Here is a 27,684-nt window from a genome sequence, read left to right as displayed (position 1 = left end):
CGATGGATTACTGATTCTACCACTTTTCCAGACGAAATAGTGGCACAAATGTTTCTGAAACTGCCCCCAGCCGAGCAACGACTGGTGGGTATGTATATGATCCAGCACCTCATTACCCTGTATGAGGGTCAACATTCTGATCCAGGCCCGTTACATGATATCCTGAACGAGTTACTCCAGTACAGATGGAGAGGTCTAGGTACCGATTTAATTAGTGTCATTCTAGAACAGCGCCACAAGTATAGAACGTTCCTGAACCCGCATTTTGTTCATGTCTCACCCCCAGAAAGTAAACCATTCTACATAGACAGACAGAATCCGCTACGAGAAGTCCACCCAGTCCAAGGGGCGGGTGGCGTAATGCAACGAGTGTTTGTATACACTCCGATATCAAAGATGGAACTCCTTGAAATGAAGAAATTAATTCCCTGTCATGACAAAGATCCAGCAGGGTTCCATAGAGAATTAAAAGACATGCTCCGTATGGGAGAATACACTTACCCAGATATCATTAAAATGTTAAAGGTCCTGCTACCCGCAGGGGTGTATGAAAAGTTAAAGGAAAAAGAATGGGAGGTGGGAGAGAAAAAGATCGATTGGACAGCTCTAGAAGCTGAAGACAAGGCACGAGTACCAGGTACCGGTCTTGGAGATAAATGTAAAGAATTACCAGAATTATTGATTCAAGTTTTACCCAGATTACTGACAACTAGGAAAGAAGACTGGGATGCAATCTCAGCCTGTAAACAGAAACAAGATGAGGATATTAGTGATTTTTATTCTAGATTTGAGAAATGTTTCAGTATTAACAGTGGTCTCAAGACAAGTAGTGAGTCATACCCTCATCTTTTCGTTACCAAATTAGTCGAGAATTCAAGTCCACAAATTAAAAACCGAGTTTTGAAAGTCGAAAGCACCTGGCAAGCAAATACTCCGTCCCAGATGCTCCAGATGCTCCAGTACCACCAGAATAGAATCAGAGAAGAGCAAGAACACGAAAGAAAACGTATGAAAGACACGAAAATGAAAGTGCTAGTTGCACAATCTATTCCTCAAGACAGTCAGAAGAGAGGTCCGAATCAAGCCAGTCACCTTGCGGCTCCCGTTAAAGGGAACTGCAATTACTGTAAACAACCAGGTCATTTTATAAACGAGTGTGCAGTTCTGAAACACAACATAGCTACTGGTAAGACTAAAGAAAGACCACGTCCGCCGAGACAAGAACAAGTTTCACAGACTCCTCAGTCACAGAATGCACCACAGACCGTTACAGTACCGCAGCCCATTGCTGCAACACAGCACGTTACATCGCAGATGTACCAGTATGCACAGTCCGAGTATCCAGAGTACCAGTCTTATTCATGAAACAGCCTAGAGAGGGAGGTAGGCTTGCCTCTCATCGAGATACCTGTAGATCAAGAAGGTCCCTATGTTCACAGTCAAGTATTAGGGAAAGACAGAAAGTTTTTGATCGATACAGGGGCAAGTAGGACCACAATTAGTCACGCCGAAGTTCCAGGGGCTCCGCTCTCAGGCTCAAGAAATGTTTCCCTTGGATTTTCAGGAAAACCCATAGTTAATGAGATATCAAAGCCAGTTACTCTAGAAGTAGGTCCATTGTCCCGCACTACTGATCTGTTACTTACTAAGTCATGTCCAGAAAATCTATTAGGTATTAAGACACTGAAAGAATTAGGTGCAGTTATTTGCTGTTCCCCAGAGGGAATACGTCTGTTCCTACGTGACTTTAAGGGTCACTATGTATTACGAGATTTTGATTCAAGATTGTCTAATGTTCCGCAGCATTTATGGGCGCAAGGTCCAACTGATGTAGGTTACATGCAAATCACACCCTATCGTGTGACTCTCAAACCAGGTGTAGTGTTACCACGAATCAGGCAGTACAGATTGCCACCTGAGGCTGTAGCAGCCTTATCCAAAATTATTGATGAGCTCATGGCTCAAGGAGTAGTTGTAGAAACTGACTCCAATGTATGCAATTCTCCGATCATTCCAGTCATGAAACGTACTGATCCGAATGCACCCCCAGTATATCGATTAGTGATTGATTTACGAGAGCTTAATAAATGTATTATTCCTCAGTACCCAGTTGTCCCAGACATTTCTTCCCTGTTAACAGCCATTGATTCCGAAGCCATGTTTTTCACTGTTATTGACCTCAAGAATGCATTTTTTAGTGTTCCAATTCATCCAGACAGCCAGTTTCTTTTCGGATTTTGTTTAAATGGAAGGAGCTATATGTTTACACGCGCTCCTCAAGGTTTCACAGAAAGCCCTAGTATTTACAGTCAAGCACTCAAGAGACAACTAGACAACATTCACATGCCAACTGACACTGCCCTGCTCCAGTATGTCGATGATCTACTGATCACAGCCCGTTCTGAACGTGCTTGCGAGCGAGCATCACTTACAGTTCTGTATTTTCTAGCCGAGATGGGGCACAAGGTGTCACCTTCGAAGCTTCAATTCTGTGTCCAGCAAGTGGTATACTTAGGACACTTGCTGTCCAAGAGGGGTAGGCAGTTGACACCCGACCGTATCCAGTTAATAGCGAGTCTTCCCCAGCCCAGAACCCAGAAGGAGGTACGTGCCTTTATCGGCCTTACTTCTTATTGTAGACAATGGATTCCCCAGTATGCATTCCTAGCCAAGCCACTGATACAGTTAACGACACAGGAGGCAGCCGTATCGACTGTCCTCCCTTGGACATCTGACCATACACTTAGTTTTAACGAGTTAAAGAAAGCCCTATGTCAAGCTCCAGTTCTAGCTACACCGAACTACAGTAAGCCTTTTACACTTTTCGTTACTGAACGCGAAGGTACAGCATTATCTGTCCTCACACAAGATCAAGCAGGTCAATACAAGCCCTGTGCTTATTTTTCGAGCACATTAGATCCAGTCGCCCAGGCGTTGCCTGCGTGCCTCAAGTCAGTTGCAGCCACAGCACTAGCTATCAGACAAAGTGATTCTATAGTTTTAGGACATTCCCTGACAGTACAAGTCCCACATTCAGTAGAAGTTCTTTTAAACCGAACACAAACTCAGCACTTGACAATTGCACGTTTAACAGGTTATGAATTGACACTGTTCCAGCCACACATAGAAATTAGACGCTGCAACGTCCTGAATCCTGCTACACTGTTACCATCAGTTAGTTCAAATCCAGACACACATGATTGTGTGGAAGTAGTTAACATTACGACAAAGCCAAGACAAGACCTGACAGACATTCCGTTACCAGATCCTGACCTGACACTTTATGTGGATGGTTCATGTATGAGAACTAGTACAGGAGAACTAGTCGCCGCGTATGCAGTGACTACTGACACTGAAGTTATTGAAACACACCGTATTGATACCCTGTCCGCTCAAGCAGCAGAGCTAGTCGCTCTGACACAAGCCTGTATACATGCCAAGAACCTGAAGGTTAATGTTTACACAGATTCACGTTACGCATTCGGAGTTGTACATGACTTCGGAGTGCTCTGGCAGGAGAGAGGTTTTATGACTTCTCATGGAACCAAGATTCAGCATGGTCTCCTTATTCAAGCCCTGTTAGATGCCATACATTTACCGACATCTATTGCTATCATGAAGTGCAAAGCACATACGAAAGTCACTGACATTATTTCCCAAGGTAATGATTTAGCAGACCGCACAGCCAAGCTTACAGCACAGACTCCAGACATTCCAGTTAATATGACACATACTCCAGATCCGATTACATGCATGACAGTTAAGGACCCTACTCAAGATGTCATAGATATCCAGTCACATGCTACTCCTGATGAAATCAAGAAATGGTCTGTACAAGGAGGGGTCCAGACAGATCAGGGATGGGTAACGAAGGGTAGAGCCACATGGTTTCTCCCCGATTCTATGGTTCAAGTCATTATCAATACCGCACATAGTCCAGCACATTTAGGAGAAAAAGCTATGTTAGACAGTATCCAGACCATTTGGTTCAACAAGCATTTACGAGCTGCAGCCAAGCAGAAAGTCCGTACCTGTATGATATGTTGTCAGTTTAATCCAGGTAAAAGTGTCCCGGTGGAACAAGGTGGTTTCCAGCCCCCTGACCACCCTTTTGAGGTCCTCCAGATGGATTATATTCAAATGGAGCGATGTCGAGGTTTCAAGTATGTCCTTGTAGTTGTATGCGCCTTGTCCAGATGGACAGAAGCATATCCAGTCCCAGATTACACAGCCGCGACCACTGCCAAGCAGTTGGTTCGTGAATTCTTCCCTAGATATGGACTCCCTAGAGTCGTATATTCTGATAACGGCCAGCCATTCTCATCTGAACTCATGAAACACGTTTCCCTTTTGTTAGGGTACCAGTGGAAGTTCCATTGTGTACGCCATCCAGAAGCAGCTGGATTAGTCGAAAGGCATAATCAAACTCTGAAAATCCGTATAGCAAAAGTATGTAAAGACAAGGGTGTGGACTGGTTAGTAGCTTTGCCAGTCGCTCTGTTTTACATGCGTATGGTCGCACATTCTAGATCAGGTCTATCCCCGTATGAGGTCGTTTTCGGCCGCCCCCCTAATATGTGGGGTACTCCTAGACCCCGAAGTATTACCGATGTTTCATGTAATATGCTGACAGATTACCTAGCTTCCTTGATGTCTGCCCTCAACTCATGTCGTTCACAGGTTGCCGCCGCATTTCCAGACAATACCGAGGTGGCACCGCACGAGATCGTTCCAGGCTCCCTAGTGATGATCAGAAATTTCGACAGATCAAGTCCGCTGGAACCACGTTGGAAAGAGCCACGTCAGGTCCTCTTGACCACCCGAACTGCCGTCAAGTTGGAAGGCAGGAAGGGGTGGGTCCACCTTTCTCATGTAAAACTTTTCAAAGGATCGAAACCAGTCTTCAAAAACATTTCCAAGAACATTTCCCAGGATTCGAAGGATTGCCAGAACATTGTTTTAAAGGACTGTCCCGCACAAGACACTATTACAACCCCTCCCTTGTTAGAGAAAACTCCGCAACAGGAGTATAAGTTAAAGCTCAGGTCTAATAAGTCAGCCAGTTTGATTGTATAAGTCCTCCCCTAGGTGAAACGGTTAGACTGTTTCTGACATGTATAAAATAGACCCCCATAGTGAGAGAGTCAGTCAAAGCTCAATCAAATGTATCGTTTTTCTGAGTTTCGTATTATTCATCAGCGTAATGGTTTCCTGCACCAGCTATGCTTTCTATCTGTGTTTTTCAGTCCCTCATGTAAATATGTCTGCTCATGCTACAGTAGAGCACACGTTTAGTGATCTGCCTCCTCACGAATATGCATACCGCCTCGCCATGCGTAATAATACATTTATCCGTATGTTACATTATTCACACCAGACCAGCAATGCCACTAATTGTTGGGTGTGTGGTCGACTCCCCCCTTTCCAGACACCGAAGGGAGTTCTGCCACTCTTTCCTTATCCATTCTCACACAATGGTTCGTGTGGAGCATGGTCCACGTTAACGTCATCCTCAACAGATATGTCTTTTCTTAACAGTACATGTTTTCCAGACAAGCAAGGTTTCCCCCACAGAACAGGTTTAGATTTAGAAAATGAAGTATATAATTTAGGTAATTATTCGTCGAATTTCATGGTTCTGAATGTTCAGTCTGATACTACTCCAGACTTACCTGCTATTTCAGTACTACCAGTCAAAGGCGAATTATGTGTCCGTAGTTATGGTTCTGTACATATAGGTCATAGTGAATGTACTACTGTTATCCAGTATAGTGACAGTGGGAAATCTATTTTCAAAGCTTCACGTCATTCTTATTTTATTTGTGGTCAAACTGCATATGTCCGTCTGCCCCTCGATTGGGAGGGAACCTGTTACATTGCTTTCCTACTGCCACCTGTTTTTCTAGCCCCACCTGACTATCATAGGAATTCTTTTTTAGTACACACTAGACACAAGAGAAATCTCCCGATTGTCGATTATACTGAAACCGCCGCAGAGCAATTCATTGATATAGATAAAGGTGTTTTCCCTTATTTAGGTACAGTTGTAAATAGTAAGCTTATTCGTAGGTTAACAAGAACCCTTGAAGCAGTAGTAGATGAGACTGCCTCCGCTCTAGGTAACTTAACTGAAGAGCAATCCTTTATGAGAATTGTCGTTTTACAGAATCGTCTCGTCCTTGACGTCATACTGGCCGATAGGGGCGGGGCCTGTAGAATTCTCGGATCCAGTTGTTGTATTTTCATTCCAAATAACGCGCCGTCTGTTTATTCAGCTATAACCAGACTCCATAAAATTGCCCATCTGTTACACCAAGATCCAGGCACCTGGACATGGTCCGGTTGGTTCTGGAATATAATTTCCGCATGGGGTTGGAAAGTCCTGTCCTTTTTAGGTATTGCAGTAGCGATCATATTTAGCTGCTGCCTCTGTATACAATGTGGCCCTGCGATTTGCAGCATGTGTGCTACCTCTTGTATTCCCAGTCCCAAGCCCCGTTCTAAATCCCGTTCCAAGACAATTCGAGACGAGCAAATGGTACTGTATGAAATGATAGACGGTATCATGAATATTGATGTTTCCTGATGGAAACGTAGTGACAAGGAGGGAATGTGGAAAAGTAAATTTTGCCATGTTCTGTGTCCCTACGCTTCATCCATCATATGTTATGTGTGCATGACCAATATGCATATGTTATTCCCCATGCCTGATTAATGACGCAATTACAGTTGTGTCCACCTCTGGTATGTTAGTTTCCAATCCTCGTGAATACTACGAATGTCAGGCCTATGTAAGTAATGTTGCCACGTTTCTCAGTGTGCACGTTATTCAATTATAAAGTCCCCGTTTCCAGGCCTCAAAAGGGCCCGGACCACAGATTCAGCTACTGTCTCCTGAAAGCCTCGCTAAGGAGCGATACAGCCCCCACCTGTATCCTCGACCCTTCACTTACTTCCTGCCTTGCAGTGCCCGGTGCACCCCGGCTCTGCCTCTGAGTCTGCCAAAAGTATGTTATAGTTCCTGCTATCAGTTCAGTCCTCCTCCTCTGCATTCCTAAGCTACTGAACTGCATCAATAGTTTCCGTCATTGTCTAGCCTTCTCGTCTCCACGTTGGAGAAATACTGTATTTAATGATCATTTAATATTCATCACGCACTACATGTAGAATAATGCATGGTCCAGTCTTAGAATTAAGTTAGCCTCTCCCCTCATGACTTCTAGTTTATATCAACATGTTCCCTAAACATCAGATACCAGATAGGGTTTAGGTACATGTCGCTCCGACCCTCCAGACTCTAGTCTCTGCTCCTAGCACAGAGTTCGTAGCCCCCAGCTTCTCCTAGTAACACGTCATTGTCAGTTTTCGCGCACCATTAGGTTAGAGGTCCCGGCTCCTTAGGTAGCCCCCTCCAAAGTTTCCGCCCATTCATGACATATTCTGTTACGTTTTGCATCACATGTCTATGTATACTCCCAGTTACACCTCTTTTTACTGTTATCTCTCGCGACTGCTACGCGTCACGCCTTCTGCTCCACCCACTGCTACGCCTACTGCAATGTAATGCTATGTGTTTGCGCTATGTATATAAGTCAATGTTTTGTTATTAAATGTTAGCGCGCTCATCCCAGACCTAGCCCCAGCAGCTGCTGGGCCTCTTTTCCCCTGCTGGGCCCCAGTTGTCCTGCTGGGCCCTGTCATTCTGTTCCTATGCAGGTTGTCCTGATCCTGTCCTTATGCTGTAATAAACCTGCAGAAACTCCTACTACCTCGAATCTTGACTCTTATTTATTGAGCTATCTGTTATGCTATAAGTCTAGTCAAAAATAGGGTATTATTTATTTATTTACCACACCTTCCTAAGGCCTCTAGTACAGGCAACGGACACGTACCTGAGGGACACCAAAGCGGTCCTGCAGTTACTACAAAACCAACCGTTTAACCCAGACTCACAATTGTTGCTGAGCCTTGATGTGGAAAGCCTCTACACCAGCCTTCCACATGATGAAACCCTCCTAATCATTGAGGAGGTGCTCCATTCCAACCCATGGAACTATCAAACCCCACGAGGAGTAGTAATGGAGTGCGTTTCCATAGCATTAACCAAGAACTTCTTTGAGTACGAAGGTACCCTGTATCTGCAACGTCACGGGACCAGCATGGGTAGTACTTGTGCGCCGAGCCTGGCGGGGCTGTACGTACACCATCTGGAAGCTACCAAAGTCCTCCATCCTAGTAATCCATTCAGGGGCAAAATCCGCACCTGGCGGCGTTCCATTGATGACGTCCTGGTCATCTGGGAAGGGGATGGTCAATCTATTACAGATTTCATGACTTGGCTTAATACACAAAATGCCTTTCTGAAATTTACCCACCAAATGTCTAATGAGTCAATGGTGTTTCTGGATTTGAACTTTAACCATGAGGCAGGTTTTCTGAAAACAGACACATTTCAAACCCAAGGCTAGGAACTGCCTCCTTAGGTTCGACAGTTTCCATCCACGTCACCTAAGAGAAAATTTACCATACGGGCAGTTGCTACGTCTACGCCGTAATTGCAGTGACGTGGCAAAGTACAAATCACAAGCCCTAGACCTGAGTGAAAAACTTAAACAGAGACAATATCCTGATAGAGTCATCAAAAATGCAATGAAAAGGGCTCGTAATAACAACCGGGAGGCTCTGTTGGAAGATAAAACTCCGAGTGCAAACACAGAAAATAGAACAGTCTTTGTTACGACATACAGCCCAATCTGAAAGTTGGTGAATAAACACTGGCGCATTTTGACGAGTGGTACTCTAGACTTAGAGAAACCTCTATTTGCCCACAGGAGAGGAAGAAATCTGAAAGACATCCTGGTACACACCAGACCCCAAACCACTGTGATTCAACAAACTAGACTACAAGGGTTACATGGACACCACCCATGTGGTAACTGTAATAGTTGCCATCTGACCGAGAAAAGTTTGACCCTTACTTTTCAGAATGGCACCAAGTGGGAACAACGAGCTTTCACTAACTGCAACAGCAGAAATGTGGTCTACCTCATCACAAGCCCATGCAACAAGGAATACGTGGGCATGACCACACGAGCTGTGAAAACCAGAATAAACTAACATAAAAGCAATGTAAGGTGCAAGAAATCAACTACTAAAATGGCAGCACATTTTCTGGAGGCACAGCATTGTGTAAATGAACTACACTGGACTGTGATTGAACAACTTCCATCTGATGTTGGTCTTTTTGAGAAGGAACAAAGGTGGGTGTTCCGCCTGGGCACGGACACCATCGGATTAAATGACTCCATCCCATGGAGCCAACTGCGATGACTAACTTTATCTGCCTCAAAAAATAACACACTCCCGTACAGTGGCTCAACCCTTCGACTATTCGGGTCCCAGAGATTGACCATAACCCCGTTTATGTTTATCAATCAGATCAACATCTCCCTGGAGGTTATACCACAGAGATCTTATTTAACTTGACTTATCATTTTAAGGATTGCCTAATAGAAACCTGTATCGATACTAACATTTCCCCATTTCTTTTTGACATACCGCCCTATCACCTGGTCATAACTAACCCCACCGTCTTTAAAATAGCCCGGGATTTCCTCATGATAGTCCAGGTTCCCTTCCGCGCATGCGCTAGGAGTTAGCATTCACAAACCGCGCATGCTCTCACTGAGCGCTAGCGCGAGGCTTCGCGCATGCGCTTTTCGATCGGACACACCTGCACACACACGCAGGACCGGATCCGACTCTAAGGACTAGGTCCTTCTTTGGGTAGATTCCGTTTTCAATCTGGTATCAATTAAAGCAATTACAGTCACTATATAAGGGACGAGTTTAGAACGACTCGACATACCGTCGGAGCCACGTTGAGGGGAAGACAGCCTACCAGGCTTTGCTGTAACCGTGAGTTTGGGTGTGGATGATAGAGACATCTATATTTCTGTTAAAAATCAGCATAAACCTAGCTCTTTTGACATCCCACAGGTTGCTAGATTGAGCGGGAACTAAAGAACCCCCAATACTACGCTTTGGCTCATGAGGCCAGTTAGCCTCTGTCCATAAGTAAGAATTGTCTATATGAAAAAAATGTGTGTTTTTCATTCCATTTTTCATCCCATGGAATCCAATGGCGACTATATTCTGTAAATCAATGTGTGTCCTTGTCTATATGTATGTCCATGTCCTTTTTTCTTTTACAGGGTTCCTGGACCTCATTTTAGGTTCTTCGTTACCTTCCTATGTATTAACATGGGTTTTTCTGAGCATTAATGTCCGAATGTGATGCGATGTTTCATGATGTTTTTTGTTCATTCACAGGTTCTGTAACATTAACGCCAATTGGGCGCAACAGACTTCTTTCTTTATAACACGATTAGGTACATTCCACCTTTTTAACTTTTGTAGAGCACCCTTTAACATCTACATTTTCATGTGAGTAAGGTGAGGATAACAGTGCATATCCTCGTCCTGAAGAAGGAGTTTTCTAACTCCGAAACATGTCGACGCACTTTAGAGGTTGACGTACCCTAACCAGTATTAGACAACCTCACCTGCACTTTTTTAACAATACCAGCCGAGGGCTTAAAAAGTTTTTATTTTTTTCTCCTACGAGCCAGGTATCTTTTAAATATCACTTTTCACCACCTCACCACTCACGCTTATTTACTCCACACACATCAACACATAGTTCACCTTCAGTGCTCCTACGTAGTCGTGAGTCGAAGCACGCCGCATCCCGTAGAGGGGTGCGAAGACCCTGATGATGAAGCATGACACCAAGGGGCCTGTTGGTGTGTGAGGGGTATTTAAAACAACACTGTGTGCTCCCCACCATTGTAGGGATCACCGACACCACCAGAGTGGATTCCTTTTTATTTTGATAGATTGCTAGGGGAGACAGAATCCACTTCCTCCTCTCCCTCCCCCCTCCTGTTATTTTCTTGACTTACAACCATCACCATAAGGGTTGTTTGGACTGGTGCAAGGTGTTCACTCGAATAGTACACATCATATACCAGGCCAACTTCTCACAATCTTGTCTTGAGTCGTGGCTCGCATACCATTATTATATTATATGGCTTGGTCCCCCATGGTGACCACTGTATGTACTTGTTCTACTTACCTGTTTTATTTTCAAAGTATTGTGTGTATTGTGTATATCTCCGGGTAGGAGATATTTGTATGCGTTAGTGAGTGTCTTATAATAAATACATATTTGTATACTGGTTCGGTTTTCATGAGTTAACGGTAAAACTGCAGAAATTGCAAAAGAGTGTCTTGACATTACGTCCGAGGCTGGGTTCAGTAAGTTAAAAGAAAAATCTATGTTCATTCCAGTTACAAATTCTGAACAAGGATCAATTATTGATTATACGTTTATCTCAGACAACTTAAGAACAAAAATATCTGAATATACGGTAATCCCCCGGTTCGAAAGTGATCATAACCCTCAGATTGTAAAATTAAATTTTAGGTGAAGTGTTATCCTAGACCTAACGAACTTCCCAACATGGCCCATTCCGCATATTATCTTGAAGTGATTAGTCTGGGATACAGCTAAAGAAGGGGAAATTACAAAAGCTGCTAAAACATTAATTCAGGAAGGTGATCAATGTGTGCAGGGGATGTGAATATGATTGACAAATGGAACTTTATTACAACGTCCCTGGTGGGGACATTTGCAGCCCATCTGGCTAGAAAAGATAATAACCCTTTGAACCTCAGAACATATGGTTTACCTCTTAAGTTATTTAAGATAAAGAAATTGCTTAACAGACCTGTTCGGGAGGCGTATGTTCATAGATTTTATCAGTCCTATTCTGTATATAAAGAAACTTTGAAGAAACTTAAAAAAATTAACAAGAAGTTTGGAAAGCTAAACTTAAATATCAATCAGTGCTTTGGAACAGTTTACTATCTGCCTCTAAACAAAACAATGCAAAAAGATTTTGAGCAGTAATTAACAAGCTTGAAAGGGGAGGATGTAGGGCATTTTATGTAAATATATTGGAATCCAGTTGGGTATCTCTTATTGCTATTTTGTATGGCACATCGGACCAGATGGTAAATGAACCAGATATATGCTTTGGTTATGAGGAAAATAGTATATACACTATTGATATGGAGAGTGGTGAGTGCAGGGGTTAACCACCACAGTCAGACTTAGTGATTCTAGTTTTGTTCTAAGCCTTGATTTAGAATGTTTAAGTTGGAATCAAATATTGACTTTGTTACATGGGCTTCGTGCAAATGGTGCTTCTGGGCCTAATGGGCTGCCTAGTGCCCTTTACCATGCCAATATGTGGGCTGGTATTTAATATAAATTATTCAATGAAGCATTGACATTGGAGATTTTGACAGCATCACAGCAAGGTAGCATATTGCAGCCCATTTATAAAAGTGGTCAGGTTGCCAATCCCGCTAATTACAGATTAATTTCGCTCACTGATGTTGATGCAAAGGTTTTTGCCTCGATTTTGTTGAAAGCATCATTCCATTTAACCAAACTGGTTTTCAGGAAAGGCCAATCCATCTGTTGGCACTAACGTTACTTGCTGAGCGGACTGTCTTAAAAAACAAAATGTATAAAATCCTTTTTCGTTGATCTAAAGGCAGCCTTTGACTCAGTGACCCGAAATTTGTTATGGAAAAAATTGCTTGACTGGGGCATCCCAGAGAAACTGTGGAAGGCTGTTATCTTTTTGTATACGGATACCTGAGTTCAAATCACGTTGGGTGATGGTAGTTCCTTATCAAGAAAAATCAGAACATATAATGGCCTAAAACAAGGTTGTGTTATTGCTCCTTGCCTTTTCAGTTTATTTTTATCAGATCTTTCTCAGCATTTGGATTCTATTAATGCCCATTCCCCTAGGTTGGGAGGGGGACAAATCCGCTACCTTCAATATGCTGCCAATACCATCTTCGTGAGCCACACTCCTATTGGCCTACAAAGACTTATAAATGCCTTTGATGATTACATACAAATAAATGGCCTTGAACTGAATGTAAAAAAAAAATCATGTAAATTGGATCTGTTAAACGGAAGTACAATACATGGAGGGCCAGAGCAGGCCCAACTTTAGTTGTAAAACTTATATTTAGGGGTGGTGTTCGATAACAGTTTCTTTCAAATACCATGTTAAGGACCTAAAGGCAAAAACTGACATCAATTCATGCTTTTAAATGTTTTTAAAAAAATGCTGAATTGTCAATCATATGACTATATTCTTAAAGTCATCAAAGCCAAGTTACAGCCAACCCTTTTATATGGCTCACCCATCACCAGAGGGAAAGATGCAACGTTTCTTGATCTATTAGTAGTTAAGGCCTTCAAAGTAACTTTTGGGATTGCCAGATCAGTAGGCCAAGCAGGAATAAGATTAGACTTTGGTCTCCAGAGCAGTGCCTGGTATCAAAAGGAGCATTTTTTAAATGTATGGTCGCTATGTTTTCAACAGTTCCTGCATCCCTAGGTAACAATTGCTGTTTAGAAATAGATACGTCTGCTTATACTGTCAAATGGAGATCTCATATCTTAACCTACCTAAGGGATATTGGTCTGCAAATAGCGCTGCAAGATTTGAAAATGCCCAACTATAATTTAATTTTCAAAAAACTGATTGAAGCTGAATCCCTCAAGTTGGATAAAAATGCATTAGCAGGGAAACATTATGCATGGTATGTGTTTAACTCGTACCAAACTTTGCATTCAGACATATTTGACTGCTCATTTCTCAGCAAAGATAAAAAATACTTTTTTTAAGTTATGAATGGGAATAAATCCAATAGAGGGCACGCAATCATGGATCAAGCAGTGGCCAGATTCTAACTGTAGACTATGCAGATGGCCACCAGAAACATTAGTTCATATTGTGTGCGTGTGTCCTAAGCTAATTAACATTCGACGTACTTTTTGAAACCACTATTCTTGAGGATCAGGGTTAGATCAGCTCGTCAAGCATTAGTTATGTCATTACCTGGTGAATCGATCCAGTAATGCCAGTTGATAAAAAATGTAAGTACAGCTGAAAAATGTTTGATACAACAAGTTTTAGATACATTATTTTTATGGCTCTGGAACCTGATAGCTTTTTATATTTTGTATATCTTAGTGTTCATGCTGCTAGGGTGATAATTAGAAATGTGATAATAGAAGCTTCCCCGTTACAGTAATTTTTGATGCACTTTAGTTTTATTTTTATATAATAGAATTTGTAATTACTACACGTTTGCACTTTAAAATGCAATATGTGCAATATCTTGTTACAGTAATTACTGAGGTATTTTTATATGTGTCACTAATGTAATTAGCTATGCATGATTAGGCACATGTCCGATTGACTAGATATCCTATTCTTAGATGTACAATGTATGGTGAATTGGTCAGATTTTTTGATATTACTATGAATGTATAGGCAAATTCTTAAATAATGCTCGTGGTACAGTTTTTAATTATAGTGCAATGTGAAGATGTTTTGTTTGCAATCAGTTTTACTAATCAAGCAATAAAGATGTATTATTACATACTTGTATAAATACACTGTGTGGTTCTTTTTTGCTTAATCTATACCAACAAGATTACCTTCTGGTAAAATAAGATGCTTTACACTTCTTATGGACTAAGCCTGAAAGCTGCTCTCCACAGCTACCACTTCGAGAGCTTTCTAAGGTTGTCTAAGACCACTAAAATCACCTTAAGGGTTGTCTGGATTACTGCAGGGTGCCCACTTACATAAGTGAGTGCCATATACTAAGCCAGCCTCCTACATATGCCATTTAGGATGCTCCTGTTTTTGGTAAGATTTTGGCTGGAATGTAGACATGAGCTAGGTTTAAGGAAGAAGGGATTCCATCAAAAACTCCTTCATTCTGTTAATTTTCAGATTTAAATTTTTTCATCTATGGTCAATTATGCTTTTTCAAATATACTGCACTGAAACCGGACTAACATTTTAATAAAGCCTTTTAAAATAACAGTATGAATTTCTTTGTTGTGGCCTTGGTAGAAAAAAAATCCAGTAACTCCCTACAAAAATATACTCCTGACAGTCTTTGGCAGAATCTGATAGTAGCTCGATTCACATTATGTCCAAATAAGTTGTGGTAGATGCATGGGTTAAAGACGGACTGCTTCCGTTTAAGGTGGCAAATTGGTATAACCCAGCACTTTCCTAAGTGTCAAGGAGAAGCTACTGCGCTATGATTATAATAGAACGAGCAAAAACATTCTTAATCCTTTTAAAATGTTCCTCTGTCAAGTCACACATTGGAGGATGCTAATGGCCTTAAGTAAACTGCAGTCTTATGGCTAGATTCTTCACAATAGAGTCAGCCTGGTAGAAGTTAATGGAATCGGAGAAGATCTTGCAAAATTGACCACTGGCCTAGTCTCTCGTTAAGCTTTAAAAGTTAGAATGGAGACAGACTTCAAAGCCGAGGGGTTAACTCAAAAGTACCTAATGATATAGTTGTAATCCTCTGATGTACTTCCTGTGTTTAGAAGACCAAAGATCCCGCTTTTGCTTTCTTTTTTGCAAGGTTTTTGAGAAAGGCTCTTGGAGCAACTAAGAATGCACTCGACCCCCAGGACCTCTATGAATACTTGGATTTAGACTTCTTGAAGAGAGTCTTCTGGACGTCAACCTTCCTATCCCTTATTGCCTTCAGCTGCACAAGGAAACATCACATGACAAAGGGTCACAAAGCTTACCTCTTTACCTCATGCACTCAGAATGCCGTCCCGTAATGCACAAGTTACTACTTGTGTAACGATATATCTGTAAGAGACATTAGTTAGTGATCGATTCCTTACCTTAGAATATTCCTAAGGCGTCAGACTGGATCCGGAAAGTTTTTCTGCTTACCAGTACCCCTGCGCGCCGGTAGGTGGCGTTGTGTGGCTTTGCGCCCGTCACTGATGTCCTAAGCGCCGGGATGACGTCACGGTCACTACTTAGGCACCACCCAAGCTCGCTGACGTAAGTTCTGTACAAGACTTTCCGCGCCAAAACGCAGAGCCATGCAAGATACTGACCAGTGGTGCATAAAACAAGGGCCCTAAAAGGGGATGACCTTAACCCTAGTAATCAATTCGCAGAACGGGGAGGATGGCTCGGTCGGTGAGGAATCTATCACTAACTAATGTCCCTTACAGATATATCTTTACACAAGTAGTAACTTGAGAATGTGAAAGAGACACGTTAGTGATAGATTCCTTACCTTAGAATAGGTACCCCAGCAATTCCAACCCAGGTGGTGGGTCTGCGAACAAGATTACACCAAAAAGTCACGGAGCACAGAACGGCAAAAGAAGCAGTCTCTCCGGACCGGTCTGTCAAGGCAGTAGTGCTTAGTAAATGTGTGCAGCGAGGCCCAAAGCTGCCTGACAAATGTAATGCAAGTGAACTCCGTGTTCCAAAGCGTGGCTGCAGTCGCCCTGGTCGAATGGGCACGCTCCCCCACAGGAGGCTCCTTCTTGGCCAAGGAGTAACATGCTTTGATGTACAGAACGACCCACCGGGAGATGGTCCGTTTGTGCACAGCCAGACCTATTTTGGCGCCCACGTAACCAACAAAAATCTGATCATCCACCCGGAATTGCTGTGTACGCTGCAGATAGAATGCAAGCGCACGTTTTGGATCCAGACGGTGGAGCCTCTCCTCTTCCCTCTAAGGATGCGTAGGCAGAAAGAAGGTGGGCAAAGTGATGGTCTGCCCAATGTGGAATGGCATGACAACCTTTGGCAAAAAAGAAGGACGGGTCCTTAAAACCACCAGAAGGAAAGGAGGTTTAGAAGAAAGGGCCTGGAGCTCACTCACTCTTCTGGCAGAGGTGATAGCAACCAGGAAGGCTGTCTTAAGAGTGAGAATACTTAAGGGACAGTTATGAAGGGGCTCAAAGGGAGCGCACATCAGAAAAGTCAATTCAAGATTTAAGTCCCAATGAGGCATTATGAAGGGTACGGGTGGAAACATGCGTAATGCCCTCAAGAAAACGGGGACTTAAAAAGAGAAGGCTGATCTGGCAGCCGTAGAAAGGCGGAGATGGCCGAAAGATAACCTTTGATAGTGCCCAGAGCAGAGCCCTGCTGGGCCAAAGAGAGAAGGAACCGAAGAACCTCAGAAAGAGGGGCAGAAAGGGGATCCACAGCCTTTGCTGCGCACCATACCCCAAATCTGTTCCACCTGCAGGTGTATACCGTTTTGGTGAAGGGACGCCTGGCTGCCAGAATGACATCATAGACTTCGGGAGGAAGATCAAAAGGTGTCAACTGTTGCCAGCTCAATCTCCAGGCATGGCAGTGGAGGCAGGACAGGTTCAGGTGGAGGACTGTCCCCCGCTGTTGCGACAGAAGATCCTCCCGAGGAGGCAGACGGATCGGAGGATCGATGCTCATACTGAGTAGCTCGGGATAACATACTCTTCGAGCCCAGTTCGGAGCCACAAGAATGACTTGGGCCCGGTCGTGCCTGATCTTCTTCAACACCCTGGGCAGAAGTGGTATAGGCGGAAAGGCGATTAACAGACCACAGCTCCACTCATGACCAAAATAGTCTCCGAGCGAGTGCCGCCTTGGAAATTCCAATGCGCAGAACTGATGACATTGTGCGTTCTCTTCGGTGGCGAATAGATCTAACAAAGGCTCTCCCCACTGCAGAAAGAGACCCTGCGCCACGCCCGAGTTCAGACTCCATTCATGATGCACCGGCGGCTGAGTTCCTTCGTCCTGGCGTTCAGAGAACCTGCCAGGTGTTGAACCACCAAGGTAATGCCTTGATGTTCCAGCCATGCCCAGAGGCACAGAACCTCCCGACAAAGGGTCCACGACCCCACCCTGTTTGTTGCAATACCACATAGCGGTAGCGTTGTCCGTGAACACCTGCACTACACTTCCCCGGACAGAGGGAAGGAATGCCTTCAGTGCAAGCCGGATCGCCCTCAGCTCCAGAAGGTCTATATGGAGCCAGGACTCCGCCGGAGACCAGAGGCCTCCGCCTCTCCCATGTGGCCTCCCCATCCCAGGAGGGACGCATCTGTCACCACTGTGTGCTCTAGTTGGGGAAGGAAGAGGGATCTGCCACTGACCCAATTGCAATTTGTGAGCCACCACTGCAACTGTCGTGCAGCACCCTCCGAGATCTGGATGTGATCGGACAGGGTGCCCTGATGCTTTGCCCACTGGAACTTCAGGTCCCACTGCAGAACCCGCATATGCCATCTGGCATGTGTCACCAGCAGGATGCAGGAGGCCATCAGGCCCAGAAGCCGGAGGGTCACCCGGACTGAAAACCGGGATAGAGGCAGAAAGAGCGGAATCATAGCCTGAATATCCCAGACTCGCTGCTCAGGAGGATAACCCAGAAACAGCGTCGAATCCAGAACTGCTCTGATGAAAGGGAGCTTCTGAGAGGGACCTAGGTGCAACTTCGGCACATTGATGGAGAACCCCAGCAAATGCACGAGGTCGGCCTTAGTCTGGAGGTGGGCGACAACTGCCCTGGGCGAGCCCGCCTTCAACAGCCAGTCGTCGAGGTAGGGGAAGACTGACACCCCTAACCTGCACAGACGAGCCGCTATGACCACCATCACCTTCGTGAACACCCGAGAGGCACTGGTAAGGCCGAAGGGGAGTACGGCAAACTGAAAATGCTCTCGACCTACCGTGAACTGCAGGTAACGCCGGTGGGACGGCAGGACGGGAATATGAAAATATGCGTCATGCAAGTCCAACGCTACCATCCAATCTCCAGGGTCCAGGGCAGTTAGGACCTGAGCCAGCATCTTGAACTTCTCCTACCGGAAGTAGCGATTGACCTCCCGGAAGTCCAAGATGGGGCGCAAGCCCCCCTTTTCCTTCTTTGGGACCAGAAAGTAGTGGGAATAACAACCACTCCCTACTTCCTGACCTGGAACGCACTCGATGGCATCCCTGGCCAGGAGGGCCTTGACTTCCTGACGGAGAAGAGCCAAATAATTCCCAGACATGGGGTGGTATCGATGTGGCATGGCCGGAGGGGAGGACAGAAAGGGGAGCGAGTAACCGTGGCGGATTATCTGCAGCACCCACTTGTCCGATGTGATTTTGCGCCAGTGGTGGAGGTGGTGACGGACCCTGCCTCCTACGGGTGGGGGGTGCTCCCTGAAGCTCTGATTAGGAAGGCTTAGAAGTGGAAGCAGCAGGGGTTACCAGACCCGCACCTGCGGAAGCCACGTCCGTGGCCGCGCTGAGGCTGGCTCTGCACAGGCTTCGTGGAGGAGCTTGCTTGGGTGCTTTTACCCTGGCAAGGCTCTTAGTAGAAGGACCCAAGGACTTGGCCGTGGCCCGCGAGTCTGTAAAGCGCTCCAGGGCACTGTCAGCCTTGTCGCCAAAGAGGCGGGAGCCATAAAAGGGCATGTCCATGAGCGAGCCCTGGACATCGGGCGAGAACCCGGTAGACCGCAACCAGGTGGCGCCAGTCGTGGAAATTGCCCTGCCTAAGGAATCAGTTGTGTCCAGGCCACACCCGATGGCAAACTACGCCGCATCCTTGCCTTCCGCAATCGCTTGGGAAAGGACAGCCTGGACCTCCTCAGAGCACTGAGGCAGGACCTCTGCACCCGAATCCCACACTACATGGGAGTAACGACCCAATAAGAAGGCGGTATTAACCAACCGCAACCCCAAGCCGGCTGAGAACAACCTCTTGCCATATTGGTCCGGTTTCTTAGAGTTCTTATCCGGCGGAGCTGTGGGAAAGGCACTCTGCGACATCGAGGCCTGAATGACCAGGCTCTCAGGCGTGGGGTGAATGGTCAAGAAGGCAGGATCACCAGGCGCCGAGCGATGACGCCTATCGAAGTTCTTATCCACTGGAGCCCCAGAGGCCGGCCGTAACCAAGTGCCAAAGAGGACTTCGGTAAGGGCCTCATTGAAAGGGTGCAGCGGCTTCGACAACGTAGACGCCGTCTGGAGCACCTTCGTAAGGAGGTTGGTCTTAAGGGCCACCGTAGGGAGGTCAAGATGGAGAGTCTTCGCAGCCCGACGCAGCACCATAGTGTAGGAAGCACCCTCGTCCATAGTAGGCGGAGGGGAGGAAAACCCAGAATCAGAAGACACATCAAGCTCACTCCCATCTTGAAGGTCATCCACCCAATCCTGCTCGGAGTCACACTGCCGCGCAAGGGCGTCCTCGGAGCCGTCTCGTCCTTCTCCGGAGTAGAAGGAGCCGGCCACGGCGGCAGGGCCGGAGCGGGAGCACGGGCAAGCGGAGCCGGAGAGGGGGCAAGCGGAGCCGGAGAGGGGGCAAGCGGCGCCAGCCAGGGCCGAGCCGGAGCCGCATCCCAATGCGGATCCCAGGCCGGAACGAAATGGTCCGAGAACCGGGGCAGGGGTGGGATAAACGGCACCCAGTGCGGCGGAGCCAGGGGCGGCGCTGGGGCCGGAGCAAGCGGTGCTGCACCTTGTGGCACCAGAGCCTCGGGCACTAGATCCAGTGGCTCCGGGTCTGGCGCCAGAGGAGGCTCTGCTGGACGAACAGGATCTGGACACAGGCCCACGTGCCCGCAGGCGGGTCGGCGGTGAGCCCGAGGCCTAAAAAGGCAGTCCATGGCAGCAAGAAACTCTTGCATCTGTTTGGGAGTCGCCGGCGGACCTGGGTATGGCGGGTAGGCCGACTGGACTCCCAGGCTCCGGAGAAGCCACACCCCTCGTCCGCCTCCGAGGAGCAACAGGGGGACGGAGAGCGAACACGCTTCTTCGCCTTTTTTATGGTGTTGCTTACCCGAATCTGAAGGTGAAGACTTAGAGCCCGAGAAGCGACGGCTCCAGTCCCGCGAACGGCCCCTAGACCCAGAGCGGCAGTGAGCGGAGTGCCGGACCTCCAGCAACTTCCGGCGCTACTGCAGCAAGTCCTAGGGCCATGGCTTAACAGTCTTGACAGTCCCGGGAGTCATGGTCGGTCTCCAGGCAGACATCGTGGGGGTCCGCCACCGACATATTACGGCAGCACGAGAGGGAGACAAAAAGTCTCAAAAAGTAGTAAAAAAATGACTGGGGTACGTGCTCAATCCGGATCTGCGCTTTCGGTGCGGAAAAAGAAAGAACCGACGTCAGCGCGCATGGGTGGCGCCCAAGTAGTCTCCGTGACGTCATCCCAGCGCTTACGATGCCAGTGACGGACGCGGAGCTGCACGAGGCCACCAACCAGCGCAGAGGGGTACTGCCAAGCAGAAAAACTTTCCGGATCCAGTCTGACACCTGGGGAATATTCTAAGGTAATGAATCTATCACTAACGTGTCTCTTTCAGATACATTTGTTTCTGCAAGAATAAGGCTTAAAGCCAAAAGAGTTAGGGATGAAATTTCACTACTTCTACATTTTCTAAAAGTTAAGAGAAGAAAACTGAAAACAAATTGCTACAGTTCCATGCTTGCATCAAAAGTGCATCTAGAAAGGAACTCGCATAAACAGTGTATCTTCATTGAACTGAAGACATAGTTTGAGTCCACATGACTCCCTCTATGATGTGGTTTGCTGCCTAGTTATCAATTAAGAGCTATGTCAGCTCATGAATATTCTGGACCAGTCTTGCCTTTGTTTGGAAAGGAATCACATACGTAATCTCTTAGAATATACCTAGCTCCAGACTGGATTAGATTTTTTTTTCAGCAACAATTCCTGTACCTGTAGTTTCGGACACATGGCTCTGTGATGACTTCATACCACCCTGGACATGAGGGAGCAGCAACACATTTAAGTATCCCCCCCTGCACTCTGATATCCATTTCTTAATCTTCCTCTGCCCATGCCCTCAGATGCTGAGCTCTTAAGAGTTTGTTGACAGTGTGACAAAATCTAACTTGAGACATTATATTGTTCTGGAGTATAATCAGTATAACGGGGAGGTGGGAGGGCAGTACAGAATGAGGTGGGAGAGCAGAGAGGAATCAGGTATCATTCCAAAGCATACGTCAGAACTAGACGGTGGAAAGAAATACAAACTGACAGTAAAGCAGATGACTATGCACATGGCAAGCAAGAGGTAGAGTGACAGTACCTTGTGACTCGAGAAGAATTCTTTGAAGAAAAACTTGCACAAGGGCCCAAAACTGGGTGGCAGGAGCATGTGAATCTACAGCAATACATGGAAATCTTTGCGTAGCAGTACCCTTGCGCGTCGGTAGGCGTCGTCTGTGGCTCAGCGTCCGTCGTCGGCACCGTGATGACGTCGTCGAAGTACTTAGACGCCACCTCCGCGTGCTGACGTCAGTTCTTGGACACAGCTTTTCCGCGCCAGAAACGCAGAGCCATGTTGAAAACCAACACTGGTGCCATTGAAACTAGGGCCCTGAAGGGGATGACCTTAACCCTAGATATCGGTTCGCAGAACGGGGAGGATGGGTGATTCGGTAAGGAATCTATCACTAACTAATGTCTCTTACAGATATATCGTTACACAAGTAGTAACTTGTGCATCTGAAAGAGACACGTTAGTGATAGATTCCTTACCTTAGAATAGATATCCCAGCAATACCAACCCCGGTGGTGGGTCTGCGAACCAATATTCACACCAGAAAGTCCTGTAGGACGGAACGGCCAAAGAAGCCATCCCTCCGGACTTGACTGTCCAGGCAATAGTGTCTTGCAAACGTGTGCAGCGAGGCCCACGTAGCTGCCTGGCAAATGTCCTGCAAGGGCACTCCCCGGCCCAGGGCAGTTGTAGTCGCCGTGGCCCGAGTTGAATGAGCCCTCAATCCAACAGGGGGTTCCTTTTTAGCCAAGGACTAACATGCCTGGATACACAAGATGATCCACCGAGAGATGGTCCGCTTCTGCACCGCCTTTCCCTTCTTAGCGCCCACGTAACCAACAAAGAGTTCGTCATCCACCCGGAACTGGCGTGTGCGATCCAGATAGTAAGAGAGCGCACGTTTTGGGTCCAGACGGTGGAGCCTCTCTTCCTCTTTCGAGGGATGCGGAGGCGGAAAGAAGGTGGGCAAGGTAATGGACTGCCCGATGTGGAAGGCCCTGACAACCTTGGGCAGGAAAGAGGGTCGCAACACAACCTTGTCCGGATGGACAGAGAGGAAAGGAGGTGTGGAAGAAAGAGCCTGGAGATCACTCACTCTCCTGGCAGAGGTGATGGCAACCAGGAAAGCCGTCTTCAAAGTAAGAAGACAGAGAGGACAGTTATGGAGCGGCTCAAAGGGAGCACACTTTAGGTAAGTACAAGGTTCAAGTCCCACTGGGGCATCACGAAAGGTACAGGAGGAAACATGTGTGTGATGCCTTTTAGAAAACGAGTTACAATAGGGGACTTGAACAGGCAGCCTAAGAAAGGCTGAAATGGCAGAAAGGTAGCCCTTGATAGTGCCCAGAGCAGAGCCCTGCTGGGCAAGAGAAAGAAGGAAGAGAAGGACCTGAGAAAGAAGGAAGAGAAGGACCTCAGAAAGAGGGGCAGAAAGTGGATCCACAGCCTTTGCTGTGCACCATGCCACAAACTCATTCCACCTTCAGGCGTATACCAATTTTGTGGAGGGACGCCCGGCTGCCAGAATGACATTACAGACTTCAGGAGGCATGTCAAATTGCCTCAACTGTCGCCGCTCAATCTCCAAGCATGGAGGTGGAGACTGGACAGGTTCGGGTGGAGAACCGTCCCCTGCTGCTGCGACAGAAGGTCCTCCTGAAGAGGCAGACGAATCGGGGGATCGAGTGACTTGCTGAGTACTTGCTGGGTAATTGGGATACCAGTACCTTCTTGCCCAGTCCAGAGCCACAAGGATGACTTGGGCCCGCTAGCCCTTGATCTTCTTCAGCACTCTGGGCAGAAATGGTATAGGCGGAAAGGCGTACAACAGACCGCAACTCCATTCGCGACGAAAAGCGTCTCTGAGCGAGTGCCGTCTTGAAAATTCCAACGCGCAGAACTGATGACATTGCGCGTTCTCTTCTGTGGCGAATAGATCTAACCAAGGCTCTCTCCACTGCTGAAAGAGGCCTTGCGCCACGTCAGAGTTCAGACGCCATTCATGATCCATCATGCACCGACGGCTGAGCTCGTCCGCCCTGGCGTTCAGAGAACCTGTCAGGCGTTGAACCACCAGGGTCACGCCCTGATGTTCCAGCCACTGCCAGAGGCGCAGAGCCATCTGGCAAAGGGTCCACGACCCCACCCTGCCCTGTTTGTTGAAGTACCTCATGGCGGTGGTGTTGTCCGTGAGCACCTGCACTAAACTCCCCCGGACAGAGGGGAGGAATGCCTTCAGTGCTAGACGAATCGCCCGCAACTCCAAAAGGTTGATATGGAGCCGGGACTCCGCCCGAGACCAGAGGCCTCTGATCTCCGCCTCTCCTATGTGGCCTCCCCAGCCCTGGAGGGACGCGTCCGTCACAACTACGTGCTCCGGTTGGGGAAGGGAGAGGGATCTGCCGCTGACCCAATCACGGTCTGTGAGCCACCACTGCAGCTGTCTCGCAGTGCCCTCCGAGATCAGGACATGGTCGGAGAGGTTGTCCTGATGCTGGGCCCACTGAAACTTCAGGTCCCACTGCAGAGCTCACATCCGCCACCGGGCGTGATGCACCAGAAGGATGCAGGAGGCCATCAGCCCCAGAAGCCGCGGCGTCAACCTGACCGAGATCCGGGATAAGGGCTGAAAGAGTGGAATCGGAGCCCGAATATCCCAAACCTGCTATTCGGGTGGATAAACCCGAAACTGCGCCGAGTCGAGAACCTCTCCGATGAAGAGGAGCTTCTGAGAGGGGCACAGGTGTGACTTCGGCACATTGATGGAGAACCCCAGCTGGTGGCGGAGGTCTGCCGTCGTCTGGAGGTGGCTGACGACTGTCTGGGCCGAGCCCGCCTTCAACAACCAGTCGTCGAGGTAGGGGAAGACTGAAACCCCTAACCTGCGCAGATGAGCTGCGACCACCGCCATCACCTTTGTGAACACCCGTGGGGCGCTGGTAAGGCCGAAGGGGAGCACGGTATACTGAAAGTGCTCGTGGCCAACCGTGAACCGCAGGTACCGCCGGTGGGCCAGCAGGACGGGGATGTGGAAATAGGCGCCCTGCAAGTCCAATGCTACCATCCAGTCTTCTGGGTCCAGGGCAGCTAGGACCTGAGCCAGTGTCAGCATTTTGAACTTCTCCTTCCGGAGTAAACCGTTGACGTTCCGTAGGTCCAAGATAGGGCGGAGGCCCCCTTTGCCCTTCTTGGGTACCAGAAAGTAGTGGGGGTAACAACCACACCCTACTTCTGGCCCAGGAACGCGCTCAATGGCCCCCTTGCGTTACATACCCCCTTACGGAGCTCTCCGATTAAATCGACCATAACGAACAACGGATTCACCTCCCACGATGCCCTAAATTTGTCTAGCACCGCGTGAGTGCTCTCTACAGCGATCGGTGCAGCCCGACCTTTGACGATGCCATAATTAATTACTGACCACATGGAGGACTTCTAACCCGGTGGTTACCTGCCCCAATCCTTTGGTCCTGATGAAGACCCCCCAGCAAGGATATTAACATTTCCTGCACTGATAAGAGGGTCGAAACGTCGACTGTTGTTCTTTTTGTGGCAACTTCACGCCAGAATTGTGTAGATTAATTGTACCTTGTGGAGTATGCCTCTCTAAATAATGGTCGCCATTATTATTATGGCCGTTGCTGCTATATGAATTACAGCCAAACGTGTTTTCAAATGTTTGATTTTACTGTCACATAATCCTACCACTTCCTTATCCTCACTTTTATCACTTCCTTCCTCCCTTCCCGGGGCACTGTATAACCCTGAATACAGTTGATTGTTTGCTATGTGTATTCATTACATTTGATCCCTCAGTGAATAAAACTCTGTGGATCCAACGGTTGTTTTCTGATTAATTCATTGAATTGTGTAAATTGCTCCCTGTCCACACTGGGACCCCCTCCTCCTTGTACTCATTGAACCCAGGTCCCAGTGACTATGTTTGGTTAACCCACTTATATATAAACCAATGGCCCCCTTGGCCAAGAGGGCCGTAACTTCCTCCTGCAGAAGCCGCAAATGATCCCCCGATACGCGGTCGTATTGCGGTGGCATGGCTGGAGGGGTCGTCTCGAAGGGGAGGGAGTAGCCCCTTCGGACGATTTGCAGCACCCACCTGTCTGAAGTGACATTGTGCCAGTGGAGGAGGTGATGGCGAACCCTGCCCCCCCACTGGCGACACATGGGCCTGAAAGCACGGACTAGGAGGGCTTTGAGGCGGATGCCGCGGGGGAAGGTGTGGACTGACCTCGCCGTTGTCCCCGACCGCAGCCACGGCGGTTTCCACAGCCGCCACCGCGTTGGGTATTACCCTGCGGCGCGTGGCTGGCAGCACGTGTGGGTACACCCTTTCCGTGGCCACAAAAGGAGTGAAAGGCAGCCGATTGCTGGCGCGGGGCCGAGAGGCCCAAGGACTTGGCCGTAGCCCTGGAGTCCTTAAAGAGCTCAAGCGCATGGTCTGCCTTGTCGCCAAAAAGGCGACGGCCATCAAACGGCATGTCCATGAGTGTATTCTTGACATCAGCCGAAAAGTTGGCGGATCTCAACCAGGCGTGGCGACGAATCGCCACCGTCGTTGCCATTGCGCTGCCCAGTGAGTCGGTGGTATCCAGTCCACACCGAATAGAATAACGTGCCGCATCTCGGCCTTCCACAAGGGCTTGGCCGAGTTTAGCCCGTACCTCCAACGGGCATTCTGGCAGCACGTCCGCGACCTTATCCCACAGGGAGTGGGTGTAGCGGCCCAAGAGGCATGCGGTGTTGGAAGACCGCAGTCCCAAACTCAGGGAGGAGAATACCTTCTTGCCGTATTGCTCATACCTCTTGGATTCCCTGTCAGGCGGAGCCAATGGGAATGCGGTCTGGGAATTGGAGGCCTGGATCACCAGGCTCTCAGGGGTGGGGTGGGTGGACAGGAAACAAGGGTCGCCCGGGGCCGAGCGGTGGAGTCTGGCCACGTTCCTTTCTACAGGCGAACCTGTAGCGGGCCTGGACCAAGTGCCCAAAAGAACGTCGGTCAAGGCATCATTAAACGGCAGCAGAGGCTCAGCCGAGCTTGACTGCGGTTTAAGGACCTCAGTGAGGAGGTTAGTCCTCACGGCCGCGACGGGGAGTTCAAGGCCCAAGGCCTTGGCCGCCCGCGTCAGCACCACACTATAGGCAGCCCCCTCCTCCGTAGCCACGGAAGGAGGGGAGACAAAGCCAGTGTCTGGTGATGTGTCCAGACCACTGGCATCCCCAAGTTCACCTGTCCAGTCCTGAAAAGACTGGCACTCCCATGCCAGAGGGTCCTCAGACCCCTCCCAATCCCCCTCATCACCCATCTCCTGGTACCCAGGGGTGTCAAACGATGGGGCCGGCTCATGAAAGGTAAACTCTACGAACGGCGTCTGAAGCGGCGCCGCTCCGGCGCCGGAGCCGAGTCGAGGGAGGCCTCGGGGACGGCGCCGCCCGAAGACAGCGCCGGGGGTGAAACCTGAGGGACCGGCGCCGGGGAGGTCGTTCGGTCCACCAGCGGCGACCCGGATCCGGAACAGGATCCAGTGGGGCCCTGCGGCGCCGAGGCCGAAGTACTCGACGGCGTAGGGCCGGAGCCCCCGACCCGCTAGGGCCCCCAGTCGGGTCCGCTGGGTCCGAAGGCGCCGCGGAGCCCGCCG

General features: G+C 47.9%; 1 protein-coding gene across 5 annotated transcripts in view; it reads right to left on the bottom strand.

Annotated features, from left to right (window-relative positions):
• Positions 1-27,684, bottom strand: part of UBAP2 (ubiquitin associated protein 2) — a 1,803,012-nt gene that overhangs the window by 235,846 nt on the left and 1,539,482 nt on the right. The window lies entirely within an intron of this gene.

Source organism: Lissotriton helveticus, chromosome 2_1, assembly GCF_964261635.1.
Source record: "Lissotriton helveticus chromosome 2_1, aLisHel1.1, whole genome shotgun sequence".
Classification (NCBI taxonomy): Eukaryota; Metazoa; Chordata; class Amphibia; order Caudata; family Salamandridae; genus Lissotriton; species Lissotriton helveticus.
The sequence above is the reverse complement of the archived record's forward strand: the minus strand, read 5'-3'. Positions and strand labels throughout refer to the sequence as shown.